We start from the raw sequence: 17036 nt of genomic DNA, 5'->3' as shown, positions 1-17036 counted from the left end.
TACAAAGCCATCTCCTTGCTAGGAGCACCTATCTTTTCCTTATTCAACAACACATTCTGAAGAGCATCGTTAGAAGTGAGCAATTGCTCATGCATAGAAGACACAACATGGTCAAGAGAATCAATCAACATGCAATTTTCTAAAGAAGAACTTGGATACTTCATAATATCATTCAAATCCAATTCTATCACCTCATCCCCTACTTTGAGTGAAATTTTAGCACTTTTTACATCTATCAAAGCACCCGAAGTAGCAAGGAATGGTCTCCCTAGAATGATAGGAATGTTAGCATCTTCGTCCATCTCAAGCACCACAAAATCCACCGGAATAACAAATTTCCCAACCCTCAAAGGAACATCCTCTACCTTACCCTTAGGAAACTTAATTGACCTATCGACCAATTGCAAAGTGATGTTAGTATGTAAGAGTTCCCCTAGCTCAAGTCTTTGGTACACCGAATATGGCATAAGGCTAACACTAGCTCCTATGTCACACAAGACACTCTCAATTTGCATTTTATAAATGGCACAAGGGATGGAAAAGTTTTCGGGGTCTTTTAGCTTAGGTGGTATCCTGTTCATTATGATTGCACTACAATTCTAGGTCAAGTTCACCGTCTCTACACCATCACAAGTCCTCTTACCACTCAAAATGTCTTTGAGGAATTTTGCGTAGTTAGGCATTTGGGTGACTACTTCGGTAAATGGTAGATAAAGGTGAAGTTGCTTGAGCATGTCAATGAATCTTCAAAATTGTTCATCTAACTTGTGTCTCATGAATTTTTGTGGATAAGGAAGCTTGGGTTTCACAATTTCTTTCTTCACTCTCACCTCACAAGGCTTCTCAATCTCAACCTCACTCAAAGATGCACCATCTCTCTCATCTTCAACCAAAACCTCTTTTGTGCCCTCCTTGGTCTCACTCTTCCTAGGCAAACTCTCCTCAAGAACATTACCACTCCTTGTGACAAGCATTGACCGGTCTCTTGGGATCTAGGCCTTGGGGAGGTAAAGAAGAAGGACTAGCATGGTCTTTCAAAGCATTAGAAAGTTGAGAAATTTGGTTTTCAAGCATCTTATTACAAGTCATCATTTCATTAAATTTCTTGTCACTTGCGGCCATGTAAGTGTTCAACAACTTTGTTTGATTTTCAATGATTTCTTCCAAATTTGTTCTATGTGAAGAAGAAGAGGTTTGAACATGGGAATTATCAATTTGGGCCTTTGGAGCAAATCCGGGTGGGGGACCCCTTTGAGAATTATTTTGAAAATTTCCCCTATTTTTATTGTTCCAATTACCTCTACCTTGATTATGGTTACCATACCCTTGGTTATGATTACCATAATTTTGGTTATGATTTTGGCTACTATAACCTTGGTTGTTATAGTTACCTCGGGAATTTTGGTTCCCATGGTTCCTATTACCACTACCTTGGTTGTAGTTGTCAAAATTTCATGGTTGTTGTAATTCCTATTCCATTGACCTCTTTAATTTTCAAACCTAAAATCATGATTATTTGACACATAGTTCACATGCTCATTCACATTTCCGTCTTGATCATCACAAACGTCCATACATGCATGAGGGCAACTAGAAACATCATGATCATACGACCCACAATCATCACAAAACAAGCATCCACTAGGCATGTTATTAGAAGTGGGAGGGGGTTGAGAATTAGAAGACATACCTCTCCCCTTAGATTGGGAGGGAAGACTTGAAACTTGGTAGGTAGCACTTTCCAACTTCGCCTTGATAGCAGACATCTCCTTCCCCAAGTTTGTCATTTGTGAGGATAGATTTTTTATTACATTTAGATGATTAACCGAGTACACCGAAGAGCTACTCTTGCTAGTTGACTCTCTTTCTCCATCTTGCCAATCTCTATAGTACCTCACAACGTCTTCAATTATGTCCACCACTTCCTCTTCCGTTTTGTTCATGATAGGACCTCCGGCTCCTCCATCTAAACATGATTTTCCTAGAGGACTAAGGCTTCCATAGAAGATTTGAATAATTTGGTAAGTAGGAATTCCTTGGTGAGGACATTCTCTTTGATACTCTTTGTATCTCTCCAATGCTTCATAGAGACTCTCACTAGGTTTTTGCTTGAAACCTTGAATCAAAGCTCTAGCCTCCGCCGTTTTCTTTTGTGGATAAAACGGGATAGGAACTCCTTGGTCACTTCATTCCATGTCCATAGAGAATTCGGGTTGACTTCCTTGTCTAGCCATTCCAAGGCACGCCCTATTTGAGAAAAGGGAAAAACCTTGATAGTATTGCAATACTTTTCAAACTCCTTGAGATGATTTAGCGGGCTTTCATACTTGGCCCCACTAAATTATCGCCTCTCTATCAAAGTGATCATTGCCGGTCTTATTTCAACGTCATTTGCCGGTGTTGTAGGTGGAGCAATCCCACTCTCAAATCTATATGCACCGGGAATCCTCAATTCTTTCAACGCCACCCTCGAATTTTCTCCCATTCTTTCTTGTTCCTCTTGTTGTGGTTCTTCTTCACTTGAAATGCTAGGGCTTAAAGATCGTCTAGCACCCCTTAACCTTGCAATAGTTCTCTCAATTTCCGGATCAAATGGCACTAGTGAACGACCACGTGCTCTATGCATAAAATCTCAAAAGAAATGGTTAGTAACACAGCTACAAATGTAGCCTAAAAGAAATCTTTTTGTATTTTCAATTAAAGGTAAAATAGACTCAACAACTATAACAAAGCACCAATATCACTTCCCGGCAACGGCGCCATTTTTGACATAGGGAAAAGTAGGTCGTTTTCTACCCTTTCCTAGAGCCAAAGAAAATTTATAAACTCTCAACCAACCTAATACGAGTATATGGTATGTCAAGGGTTGAACCCAAGGGAATGAGTAGGTGCAAGCTATAGCCTAGGTTAAGCTACTTCCAAGATTGAGGGAAGATGCGGTTGGTAACTATGTATCGAGAAAACTAGATTAATCGAGAAATTCAATATACTAAACACTAGGGATATTGGTTCCACATGCAAGCTCAATGATTGTGCTTATTGAAGGATCACTCAATCAATTCAAACGTTGCAAAGGACAAACAATAGTTGCAATCAAAGGAATTCAAGAGCTATCTCCTATAAGCCAAGCTAGGGTTCATTATGAATGCCTAACTAGGAAAATCACAATCAAAATCAATCAATTAAAGCAATTCTCAAATCAAGGGTTCATGTCATTGAAATTTGCAATGCAATCTAGATTAATCTTATAGGTTGATCACTCCTAGTCTAATTAATCACATGCACAACCATGTCAACCAACTTAATTGCAACAATTCAATGAATCAAGGATCATCAACTAGCAAAAATCATCAATCTAGCATGCTTCCCCTTCTCCCTAGCAACTAATCTACTCACTAATCATGGTGAAATTGACAAACAAATAAATTCAATCAAAATCATATTCGTTTCAAGTTTAATCAAGAAGGAATTCAATCTCTCAACAAATTCTAAAGAAAAGAAGGAAATCCAAATCAAACATTTAAAAAATTAAAGGAAATTCAATAGAAGTAAATTCAAAGGAAAAAAATCTCACAAACTTTCATTGATGAGAAGAAGAAATCCTAGACCAAATTGAAATCCAAGATCAAATTCAAGTACAATCAAGTATCTTAAGCTTCTCACTCTACTTTCTCTCTCTACTAAATCTGGAAAAAGATATGTCAAGTACAAATTAAGTCATCCTCCTAAAAAGGAAAAGTTTAAGGGTATAAAGAGAAGAAACGAGCGAAGGGGGCGGGGCGCCTGGTGCGCGCACACCACCAGGCCGCGCGCGCGCACAAGTGGGTCTGCTCGTACGCACCCCCTGTGCCGCGCGTACACACCCCTGCTGGGTGCTCGTGGCCTTGCCTCCTTCGCTTGCTCGATCATTCTCCGCGCTCCCGAGCATCCTTATCATTGGTGCACTCGAGGAGATGCTCGTGAGAAGGGCAGCTCCTTTATCTTCTAAGCATTAGAATACCTCGAGCCAAAGCATAACTTCCAAGGCCCTCGAGCTTGCGGAGCTAGCTTGAATTGCGCTTTCGAAATCCCGAACCTTGCTCCATCAACTTTCTTGAATGCACTCGAGCTTCCTCCTTGGTGATCATACCTCGGGAAACTCAACACACCTACAAAACAAATCAAGGGAACAAAGAATCGAGAGAATAGTCGAGAAATGAACAAAATGACAAGAAAACCATTAAAAGCATGCATTTCTCTAAACTTACACACAAACACGCAAAGCAAGCATTATTATGTAAAAACACGGAATAAAGGACTAAAAATGAGAATAAAACTATAAAGAAAACCTAGCCTAAGAGTGTCATAAATGACACTCACTCATCAGGTTTTAATTTTCTCATAGAGAGAAACACTAGGTTTTTAGGTTTGTAGAGAGAGAAACTTGAAGATTAGTGATTGATGATTGATGATGGTACAATTGGTTTGATTTCAAGCTCATTTCCTTTGATTTGATCAAGTTTGTAAGAACCTTCTTTACTTTAATTCAATCTTTAGCTTTTGAATTCAATAACTTTGTTGATTGTTCAAGTTTATTGATTGTTTAATTAAATTGGTTTGATTGGAATGATGATGATGAATTTGATGAATTGAATAGCTTTGTTCTTGATTTCTTTAATGGATTGTGAGTAGTTTGCTTGCTGGGGATGTGGTGAAGCATGTATTAGTGATGGATCACAGCTAATTGGGGTGGGTTTTGATTGATTTAGCATTGTGATTAAATTGGTTGATTGATTTTGTGCATGTGTATGGATTGTAAGGAGTGATCTACCTTGTTCTTCATGCTAAATTGCATTGTGTGTCTACATTGATACGGACCATTGATTTCTAGCTCGCATTTGTCAATTGAGCTAGGTTTGTGACGTTCCTAGTTAGAGTCTTTCATAGTTAGCGCTAGTTAGACTTCTAGGAGATAGCTTGTCGAGCTCTTTTGATTGCATTGTCTATCTTCCCTCGCAATACTCGAATTAATCAATCTCCAACCCGATTAGTGTGTGTTCATTTCAAGTACTTGTGGATCCTAAATCCCTAGTGTTTTGATATATTGATTTACTTTGTTTGTTTAGTTGAATTTAGATAACCTACACTACCTCTTACACTTCGATGTAGCTTGACATTGACCGTAGCAAATTTCCCCTCATTCCTAGTGGTTCGACCCGAACTCGCCCTATTACTAGGTGTAGGTTTGGTTATATTTTTACTTTGATTGGAGGAATTTTAGTTTCCAACGACCTAGAATTCACCTTCCATCACTTAGCCGGGTTTTGCCAAAATAAAACTACTCGAGTATGTGAACAAAAGTGTTTAACCTTATGGATGATGCTTTCAAGCTCAACTCAAGTGCGTTTCTCAAATCCCAATGCTTTGGTATTTATAAAGAAATCCCATGAACATTCCACTCTCCCATCAATGTGAAAGAGTTGGTAAAATTCCATTTTCTATTTTAATTTTAAATCAAAAATCAAAAGAAAAAGCAATGCAATTAATAATCAACAAGTGTCAAAACAAGAGGGAGAGAGTAGGTGAGAACCACAAGAGGGGGACCAACTCCCTTGCTCCCCAAGCATCCAAAAATCGCCCCTTACACTCTCTCTCGGGTCCAACCAAAATGCGTCAACTAGCCGCAGCCAGCCTTGCTGGCGCCTGGTGACCTTATTTGGGCCTACTGGCCTTTGGTGCGGGCTGCTACCTCGGCCCAGCACACTCCGCATACATGCGGGCTATTGGGCGAGGCCTTGGGCGCCTATCGCTAGCATGGCCTAGCATGCTACTGGCCTGCTAGCGTTGCTAACTTGCTAGCATGCTTGTGTGTGCCGGCGATGTTGCTAGCTGGCGATGCTAGCACGCGCATGCTAGCATGTTGTGGCCGCACCAACCAGCGCTACTAGCAACCTCGGCTTGGTGCGGCGGGCATACTAGCTACCATGCTAGTACTTGGGCCCCTAGAACTCGGTTTGCTCGAGGCATTCCAATGCTAGGGGTATTTTTGGTACTTTGTTGATTACTTGATTTTTACCATCTTGTCGTCTTTTTAATTCGACTCGACTTGTGACGCTCGGTCTTGACCCTCCCAGTTCGATATCCGACGTCTATGTTAATAATACTCGAGTGACTCTTTAATTCTTTTCGGATTAATTCGTCGCGACGGATCGTCTGTTTGCTTGGGTGTGACTCGAAGGGTTCAGTCAAGATTAAGCTGTAATATTAATTGTACATTAATATTACTGATCGAAAGCAGTCTCCAGTTAGGCATTCCGATCACTTGACCTCACTGAATAATTATCTTTCTAGTAATTAGAACCCTCTATCGGAATAATACACTTTTTCAAAGGACACCATTCCTGTCACCAATGCCACCCACTCCACACCCATGGTTGATGTATTCAACTCAACCACCACCAATGCTATTAGTAGAGCTCCTAACATTATCAAACTAATCTTCATAATAGTATTATTATTATTTATACTACAATACCTAATATTATTAATTTAACTCTAACCATTAAAGTTCGGCATAGTAGTACCATTAATTACATTACTATACCCATGGTAAACATATTGACCAACACCATTATTGTTATTGCTAGAACTCCCACCATTATTGTTCATTATACTATTACCATTAATTGTACCACCATTTCCATAGCCAACATATTCACCACTACCACCATACCCTAGGTTAACATATTCGCCGTGATCACAAGCAATGTCGTCAACCACCCTTACTCCTTTATTGGGGTTGTAGTTGTAAGATTTCAGCACGAGAGGTAGGACAACCACAGCAGGTCCTTTAGGAATGGGCCCATACAATCTCATATATGGAGCCTGAGTATTATCTTTACCCTCCACCTCACGATACCTATGAATGAGAGTCGAGAAGGGTCCGGCATAGTGGCCAAACCCTAGCTTATAAATGACTTCTATCAAGTCATCCACAATAATCACCATGCGATACTCCACCTTATATATGTCATTGGCCTCATTTAATATGAAGCCGATGAACTTAGCAATGCACTTTTGGATGGTTTCTTTAGTCTCAACGGATATTTTGGCGGTCGAGGGGAGGTCTCGACATATCACACGGATCACATAGGCCAAATGCATGTAATAGTCTTGTTTATGGTGCTTGCCGCCTTTTCCAGTGTTGATGGTGAAGCGGGGGACGACTAGTTATCGCTTAAGGATAAGGCGAGTTGTTTTCGGCAGTAGGTTGTTGTGGAGAGACGCAGGGTTGTTTTAATCATTTTGGGGTCCTTTTCTAAACTTAAAAATTGGGCCCTAATGTTTTTTTTACGAAGTTATAATATAACAACATTTTTAAACAAAACTCAAAAAAGCAACCTAGTAAATAATTTGATTAGTATCAAAATACAATCTCAAATTATTAAATCATCAAACTATTTAAACATAGCTATTCTTCTACCACTTTTTGAAGCAAATTCATCAACCATGTCTGTATATTCCACCTTCTCAAAAAAATGGTTTTCATTTAATATCAACGCTAATCCATTAAGCCTTTCTTGTATCATAGTAGACTGCAATTATAATTTCAACATCTTCAATTTTGAAAAACATCTTTTCCAGAAGTAATTGTCATAGAAATAGTCTATAAGATCCTAAATGCAACATTTGCATTAGGAAAACAATTTTCATCTCCCTATATATATATATATATAGATACGGGTTACCGTGAGAACTAGCTGAATAATGAGAACTTAAGAACTAATCTGGACCGTCAGATCTAACACAAAAGGCGCGCGATCTAGCGGCCCAAATTAATCTCACGCACTAACATATTTCTCTCTCTACGTTCCAAAAGTAATTGGCAATTTCCCTCTCTATTTCTCAGCAAAAAACGAAGATGAATTCATAATTCTTCTACTTTCTTCGAATTCCAGTAAATTTGTTCTTAAATTATGTATAATTTTTAATATATGTACACTTAAATTCTTGGATAATCGAAATTTGTACCATTTTACAGTGTTTTTTGCTTCAATTTTCGTTTCGGGCGTTTATTTTGGAGATTCATAGGCTAATATTTAGATTTGGGGATTTGTTGAAAAAAAATTTCCGCGATTCTTAGTTCCCACTCAATTTGTAAATTCAAGCTAAAAAGCAGGTATTTATCAGAGTTCATCTCAAAATTTATGTGAATTTTTGTGAGTTTGTGAACGAAGTAAAATAAATTTGTTAATGCACACTAACTGTTTGACAAATTGCCTCAATGAGTCCTATTACACTTTAAATTTTTGTAAAAAATCAGCTGTTTTTAGGTTAAATTATGAATGATTATAGTGATTAGTGATTGATTTTGTTGCTAGAATTATTCCTAAAATACCTAGATCTGAAAACATCGACATTGAAATTTATGTGAATTTGGTGAGTTTATGAACAAATCTATGTGAATTGAGTGAATTCTAATGGTAATTTTATGATGATTGAATCTATAATTTTTTTTTAATGTTAGTTTTTATCTTATATTTTGCATATATATATATATATATATATATATATATATATATATATATATATATATATATATATATATATATATATATATATATATATATATATATATATATATATATATATATATATTTAGAGCTACTACTCTAAACACAAGCTAATTATTTTGTACTAAACTAAATCTAAGCTTATATTACTTGCTGCTTACACACTGTGTTGTTATTGAACTATTAATGTCTCCTATGAGTATTATTTTTTCAATTTCAAAAGTGGATGGAAACCAAATAAAAGTATATTGATAACATTCTAAAGTAAACAAAAAAACTGAACTTATGATTTATAATACGAGCAATCAAAAAATGTAGCTTGTGTTTTCTCTTATCAGATTAGAAAGTTAAAATGGGGGTGATTTTACTGCCTCGTGTATAATATACTTTAAACTCTAGTTGCATTCTATTATTTCATAATCTTATCCTGTTAAAGTAGATACAAATTTTATAAAAATAAACTAATTGAATTCAAAAGTAAATAAAATCTCCGTAAAAGTAAAATAAATCTTGGTAAAGAATGAAATTGGTCATGTGATAACCTTGTTCTATAAAATCAATCAATCAATCAATCAATCAAAGCCTTAATCCCAAAAGTGGGGTCGGCTAACATGAACCAAATTTGATTATTCCGTGTAGTCATCAACATAAATCTTTCTCCTCCATCCCTTACGATCCAAAACTTCATCCTCACGTAAATCCATGCACTTCATATCCTTCCTCACTCCTTCCAACCAAGTCATCTTTGGTCTCCCTCTTCCTCGTTTAATCCCTCCATGGTCCCACTCTTCCACTCTTCGCACCGGTGCACCCTCGGGTCTCCGTCTTACATGTCCAAACCAACGCAGACGATTTTCCCTTAATTTATCTACAATGCCCGCCACACCTACTTTCTTGCGAATAACCTCATTTCTGATTCTATCTCTTAAAGTGTTTCCACACATCCACCTTAACATGCGAACCTTGTTCTATAATGAGAAAAAAAATTTTAAAGTTCAAAATTATGTGAATTTTCTGACATTTTGTGTATGAGTTTGTGCGAATTATGAAAAAAATTGAAAATTAAATTTGATTTGAGATGCTGCTAAGAGTTGTGTGTTGTATTGGTTGTTGAGGTGGCATTGATGGTTGCGGTTTGCAAGGTTTAGAGAAGGGGGGGGGAGATAGATGCTTGTGTGTTGATGAGTGTGAGTCTTGATCGAGGATTATGCATGTGTTTCTATTTTTGGAGTTTGAGTGTTTAGCCAATGTGTTGTGTTGGTGTGCATGAGGTTTTTGATAGCACAACATCAACAAGCCATGGCAGGGCAGCAGTAAGCCATGGCAGGGAATCAACAGTAGCATTAGCCTTGGTAGGGCAACAACACTACATAAAGTTCAGGGGATGTAGCTCTGTGAAATACACACACAGGTCTGACATAGGTAGTTACTGATTGCTTAGCTTCAAAATAGGTGAAATTTTATTAGTTGAAACTTGAAACTTGGATGTAGCTCTGTGTAATACACACGTGGTCTAACATGTATAGTAATGATATACGAGTATAAATTATTCTTTTATTTAATTTTTCAGGAAAGATTAGTCACTACAGACAAGTGGTGAGCAGATACAGCATAGCGGCTGCAATTGAGGATCCTATTACTCCACATGTGAGTGTAAAATATACTCAGCTACTTATAGACAGAAAATTTTTGGATTCTGCATACAATGATTGCCACTGAGGATCTTTACTATGCTATTAATGAAGACCAATCAGAAGAGAAAATTTACTAATGATTGCTAAAGCAATGATGATTAATAGCTCTCCATCTGTTTCAGGTAAAAAAATCAAAACTTACGATCCTAGGATAGGAAATGTGATTTCAGAAGTTGCTGAGGATGATGTTGAGGATATTAATCATGCAGTAGTTGCTGCTTGCAAAGCATTTGATGAAGGGCCTTGTCCTAAGATGACTGCTTATGTAATCAGCTAGCTTCTTGCATTAAAATTGATATTATACAGGCAATAATAAAACAGCAGTAAATAAGTCTATATTGTTATTTTTCAGGAAAGGTAAAAAATTATGTCCAAATTTGCTGATTTACTTTAGCAGCATATTGATGAGATAGCTGCTCTTGAGACTTTGGATAATGGCAAGCCATATGAGCAAGCTGCTAAAGCCGAATTACCATTGTGTGTTCATCTAATGAGATATTATGCTGGTTGGTGTTGAAATAAGCTAAGCTAGTTGGGTTTAAGAACATGTATTTGGGTTTCTTTTGACAATGGTTCAACGTTGGAATTTCATAGGATGGGTGACGTAGGGAAATTTGGGTCATTATCTAATCTTCCCTAGAGCCAAACAAATTTATAATCACTTAGCAAACCTAAATACGAGTATAGTGGTAAGTCAAGGGTCGAACCACTAGAAATGGTTATGTTCAAGTATATCCAATTAACGCCTAAGCTAGGTCGAAGTCGAAGGTTAAAGCTAAAACTAATCAACTACCTAAACCAAGAAACAAACAAATGAAACACTAGGGAACGGGGATCAACATGCATTCATGATAACTAAGCTAATTAGGGAGTCAAGCAATGTAAAGACAAATAGTAGGAGCAATTAGGAGCATTCAATTAATCATCCCCATACTCTCCAACTTAGATTTCTCTAGTGCTAAACAATAAGAAGAAACATAATCAAATACTCAACCAATTATGATCAAATCGATATCAAGTGATCATGTCAATCAATTCAATCATGCAATCAAGTTTAGCATCATGGTTAGCTACTCTAATCAATCTAGACAACATGAAAGCCTCTATTAATCAATTTAATTACAACACAAGAATTACTCAAAATCCCAAATCAATCTCAATTCATCAATCATACATGTTTTCCCAATCCCTAGCAAGCAACTACTCACTACAATCCATCATCAAATCAACAAGAAAGTAAAATCATCAAACATGAACAAATACTGAAAAACAACTACACTAATCAAATATCAAACTTCAAAACCAAATCAAACAAATATGAAATAAAAAAAAATAATAAAGAGGAGAGAGAGTGAGAAATGCTCATTGATTGATAATGAATATATTCAATACAATTGTCACCTTAAATCTTCAATATCTAAAATAACCATTGAAATCCCTCACTTTCTCTTTCTAAAACTACTCATAAACTAAACCTAAAATTAGAGAGAGAATATGATCTAAAAATTGGATTAAAATTATTCTCCTCAATTTACCCCAAAAAATGGGTATTTATATTAGAGAAATAAAACTATGTAAATAAGGCTAAAAGGGAAAATAGAAAATAAAAGAAAGGAAAAATAAATAGAAAACAAAGAAAGAAAAGAAATAAAATGAAATCAAAATAAAAAGAGAAAAATAAATTAAAGGAGTCAGACTTCTTTTTCTTTCTCGATTATTTGGCTGCTCTTAACAATTTATTATTCCTGATAAAAGTATTCTACTTTCTAACTGAAATTATTAATGTTGAATAGTCTGATAACAGTTTATTATTCATGATAAAAGTATTCTAATTTCTAATTAAAGAGAGCAAATAATAAAAAATCTAAAAATGTAATAAAAGATGGCAGTTTAAACTTACATCGATATCCATATTATCAATTTCAGCATCAGTAGGAAACTCTTTGGGAATCTTGTACATTACATATCTAGCTTTGTCATCTATATCCTTCAATTCAAAGCTAGTTGATTGTACAACCTGATCTTCCTTCTTTTTTTCCTTATTTTGATCCAAATATTCATCTTCATCACTGTCTTCAATCTTAAACTCAATACTGCCAAGCCTTAAAGTTTTAAGAAGATCCTGTTAAGATTTGCCAGCATATTGTTTTGGTGAAGCAGCAGGGTACAGTCTCACAGTACCATAATCCATATTTTCAGCAACAGACTTAATCCTCTGGTTCAAACTTTCACAGGTCCAGTTCGAAATAAACGGCTTGCGATGTAAAGTTGTCCCAAACTCAAACTTTTGTAAAAATGCAATTACAAAAGCAACTAGACAGCCATTTACTTGTTTAGATTTTGTCTTCAACTCCTTCCTTTCCTTTTTTTTCAAAACAAAGGCTTGAAAATCTGTTATTGACGCACATAAGAAGTCCATAACATAACTAGCCCAGTTGAAAGCCTTAATGAAACGCGCATCTTCTAAAGACTTGATGATATTAAAATTAGGAGACTTATCAGCAATTGGAGCCAAAAATGTAGACACAGCAAACATAACAAATAGCTTTTTAAAATCAGCACCACCATCTCTATATCTCTCAAACATCATCTTATAAGTAATAATATTGACATATGTCTTCTTCTTCTTCCTACCCTGAACAGCTTTTTCTTCTGTTTTCCTCTTCTTTTGATTCTGTGCTTCAGATTCATTTCCCTGTTCAGAGTCATCCTCTAAATCCAAACCCAAGAACCTCCTCCACTCTATCTTCAAATATTCATCAGGATTGATTGATTTCTTCATTTTAGAAATCTCTTTCACAGGTATATCAGTAAAAGGAATACCCAACACATCAGCAATATCAGAACTATCAATATGAATTGCATGTTCCTTTTTACCAACAATAAGATTTCTAGCATGAGGATTAAAATGAGTTACTATATAGTTGTACAACTGATGACTGATATTGTCCTGCAAATTCATTTGAAGCAATCCACCAAAACCAATGTCTATAACATCCTTCTTTTGCTCATCACTAAAATCTTCCATAATTGTACAAAGATAACCAGGACCAGATTTAGCACCAATTTCAAGGTCTGAAATATCATCTTCAGTAAGAGCACTGAAAAATAAAAAACATGAATAAGACACACATATTCCTGAAAAAAATTATGTTATTTTCTTAGCATAATTATCTTTTAAAACATTTAATTCCTGACTATTATAAAATTTAAAATATATAATTTCTGTATGTAATACTGATATTAAAATTCCTGACTCTAATTATCTATTTCCTGACTAATATTATCTTAAACCTGACTGAGTATTATTATGTGAATATTATTATCCTAAAACTGACTATCCATATCTATTTTCTGACAATAACTATCTAATTCCTGACTAATATATGTTAATTCCTGAGTGTTATAAATTTTAAAACATTTAATTACTCTATATAAATACTGATATTACAATTCCTGAGAATAATTATCTATTTTCTGACTAATATTATCTTAAACCTGACTGAGTTATAATAGATGTGAATATTATTATTTGTAAACTGACTATCCATATCTATTTGCTGACAAGAACTATCTAATTCCTGACTAATGTTATAAATATTAAAACATTTAATTACTCTATTTAAATATTGATATTATGATTCCTGACTATTATTATCTATATTCTGACTAGTATTATCTTAAAACTGACTAAGTTATAATACATATGAATATTTTTATCCTAAAACTGACAATCCATATCTATTTTCTGTTAATAATTATCTAATTCCTGACTAATATATGCTAATTACTGAATAATGTTATAAATCGTAAAAATCTAATTACTCTATTTAAATATTGAAATTATTATTCCTGAATATTATTATCTATATTCTGACAAATATTATCTAAAACCTGACGAGTTATAATGTATCTAAATATTATTATTTTTAAACTGACTATCCATATCTATTTTCTGACAAAAACTATCTAATTCCTGACTAACATAATGTAATTCCTGGGTATAATAAATTGTCAAATATTTAATTACTGCAAATTTTATTGGTATAACAACTCCTGACTATTATAATCTATTTCCTGACTAATTTTATCTTAAACCTGGCTGTGTTAATTTTATTTCTGAATAATATATCATAATACCTGATCTATAAAATCTAATTCCTGATATGCTAATTCCTGAGTAAGATAAATTTGAATACAGACAACAACAACTTAATTTCTGATGAAAAACATCTAAATACTGAAAAACATATACTATTAGCAAAATAAAATAATACAATTAAATATAATATAATAAAATGCTTATTTCTGATATAAATAATATAATTCCTGACTATATAATAGTCAATCCTCAAAATAATCAAAATTACAACTAATGTAATTACATCAAAAATAACAAAATCCTACACAAGAATATTCAAAGTAAAAACAACAATTTACATTTCATCGAACACCTGGCGTGCATCTAAATATACAAAACAATATTTTTCCGAATTTAAAAGAATTTATTTCGAATATCACACCTCACAGATCGACTTCTTTTAGAACCTTGTTTAGGACCACGCTTCTTAGAATGCTGTGAATCATCCCTACAAAACAAGAACAAGAATAAAAAAAAATTACTGACAATTGTTTTCATAAAAAACGAATAAGCAAATAATAACTAAAAAATTATTAACCTTTCTGGCATTTCAACTATCTTCGGAGGCTGTTTTGATGATCGTTTAGTTCGTTTCATATAAACTTTTAAAGGAGAATCATCAGTAGGAGGAAGGCCAGCCATTAATGTAGGTGAGGAAGACGGAAATTAGGGTTTATGTAAAAAAAAATAAAAATTAAGTACATGCAAATATAAGCTAGAAAATGAAGAAGTGATGCGAAATTTTAGGGAAAATGTAGTTAAGTTGAGAGTAATGGAGTGTAATGGAGTGTAATGGAGTGTAACTGCAGAAAACGTGGGGAAGAAGAAGGAGGAGAAAGGCGGAACGTTGGAAGACGTTTTTTTAAAAAAAAAAAATCAAAAAATGATTGATAATTAATAGTCGGGCCGCGCGCGGGCCGAACTATTAAAAGACGAGCCGCGCGCGGGCCTGTAAGTAGAACGGACTCACATGAGTCCGTTCTACACAATATTTTTAAATCTCACACCTAATAAGATTTATTGAACAATTGGATTAAGTACCTTGTAATTTGCATGTTTAATAAATTAAACACAATAATAGTAACCGAATGAGTAATTACTATTTTAAGCTTATCAAACCTTATAATCATATGTTATGTCATGACCTAATTTCATAACTTCATCCTCGAATTCTAAATGGTTCAATACCTTTACTCAAATTTTAGATGGTTCAAGACTATACAAAGTCAACAATTTCATGGATCATTCCAGGGGTGAACCTTCAATGGATTGCGTCCCCAGTTGTCTTTGTCTCTCATCGTAAAATGATTCATTAATGGTTTACAATCCTTTAAAAAGTTTTAAGCAGCTCACTACTTTAATTATCTTGCCCCTAATTGTAATATATCAAATCCACAAATTTCTACGTGTTACCAAGCATATTCGCATTTAATAAAGTAGGTTAACTCATTCACGTACTCGTAAAATATGATCTTCATTTTTTGTAATGTTACATAACCTTTAAAATAATTAAATTATCACTTATTTAAAGTCGCCACTAAATTACATTCCATATTTGATTTTAATGGTCAAAACACAATGGAATTTGTCATGAATTAATGAGTTTTGACTATAAAATAACAATCAATGTTTTTTGCCAAAGACATATTCTCTTCATTACACATCAAACTTTATCTCTCCATATGGACCTCATATGCTTGTACCAGAAAATTTTTCTCTTTTCAACAAAAGAAGTAATATTATTTGGGGGATTTTTTTATGTGACTGGTCACGTCGTGTGGTCAGGATTACTCTAGTTACTCCTGAGCAAACAACCCCTCAAGTAACTTCTCACCTAATACCCCCACAATTAACCCCTCACCGAATACCCCCTCGAGTAACCCCTCACCGATTACCCCCCGAGTAACCCCTCACCGAATACCCCCTCGAGTAACCCCTCACCGAGTAACCCCTCAATTAACCTCCGACCAACTCCTTCAAGTAACCCCTTACCGACCCCATCAAATAGTCCCTCACCGAGTAAGTCGAGTAATCCATGACCGAGTAACTCGAGTAACCCGGCCACAAATAAAACCAAATAAAACAAATTAACATATCTGCTCATTTAGACAAAAGGAGGAAACTATATTTGCACATTAACACAAAATGAACAAACTATACGGCAATTTTGAAAGTTAAAATTGGGACTATTCAACCCTGTTAAAAGATTTGGATAACAATTATCATTATTTGAGGTTAATGGTTTTAACCTATTTGTTACCTCTCAAAATCTAAGACCTTACCCTCCACAAACAAGAAAGGGAATTAAGTTAAAGTTATTCATTTCTATGGTTAAACCAAACAAATTATCTCCCCAACCCTCCAGTTAATTGTGTCTTTTCCATTCCATTTCCAATTCGTACCAAACATCCCAAATCATAAAACTTCAACATGGTAAGGGACAAGACAAATGAAGGCAATGATAGAAATAGGGCCGTCGGCGTCAAGATTGAGCCAATGCAGATTTGATGGAGATGAGAAAATTAAGTATTCTTATCGCAAACCAAATCAGAGAATGCAAAGGATAGCTAGGTCCATGTACGAGAGGAAATTGTGACAATTTGCATATTTGCGAAAATGAGTAAAGTGAGCAAGCATGCAAAATTGAGC

The 17036-nt window shown here is 34.9% G+C and overlaps 1 non-coding gene and 1 pseudogene across 1 annotated transcript; both read left to right on the top strand.

The window, feature by feature from the left end:
• The first annotated feature begins 2031 nt into the window (after window positions 1-2031).
• LOC145583548 (small nucleolar RNA R71) lies at window positions 2032-2137 on the top strand. Its single transcript, XR_014100187.1, has one exon. It is a non-coding gene; the product is annotated as a small nucleolar RNA R71 (small nucleolar RNA).
• An 8185-nt stretch (window positions 2138-10322) lies between these two features.
• Window positions 10323-10763, top strand: LOC145581020 (aldehyde dehydrogenase family 2 member B7, mitochondrial pseudogene; annotated as a pseudogene).
• Window positions 10764-17036: the final 6273 nt, after the last annotated feature.

The sequence above is a fragment of the Chenopodium album genome, chromosome 15, assembly GCF_948465745.1.
Source record: "Chenopodium album chromosome 15, dcCheAlbu1.1, whole genome shotgun sequence".
NCBI lineage: Eukaryota > Viridiplantae > Streptophyta > Magnoliopsida > Caryophyllales > Amaranthaceae > Chenopodium > Chenopodium album.
The sequence above is the reverse complement of the archived record's forward strand: the minus strand, read 5'-3'. Positions and strand labels throughout refer to the sequence as shown.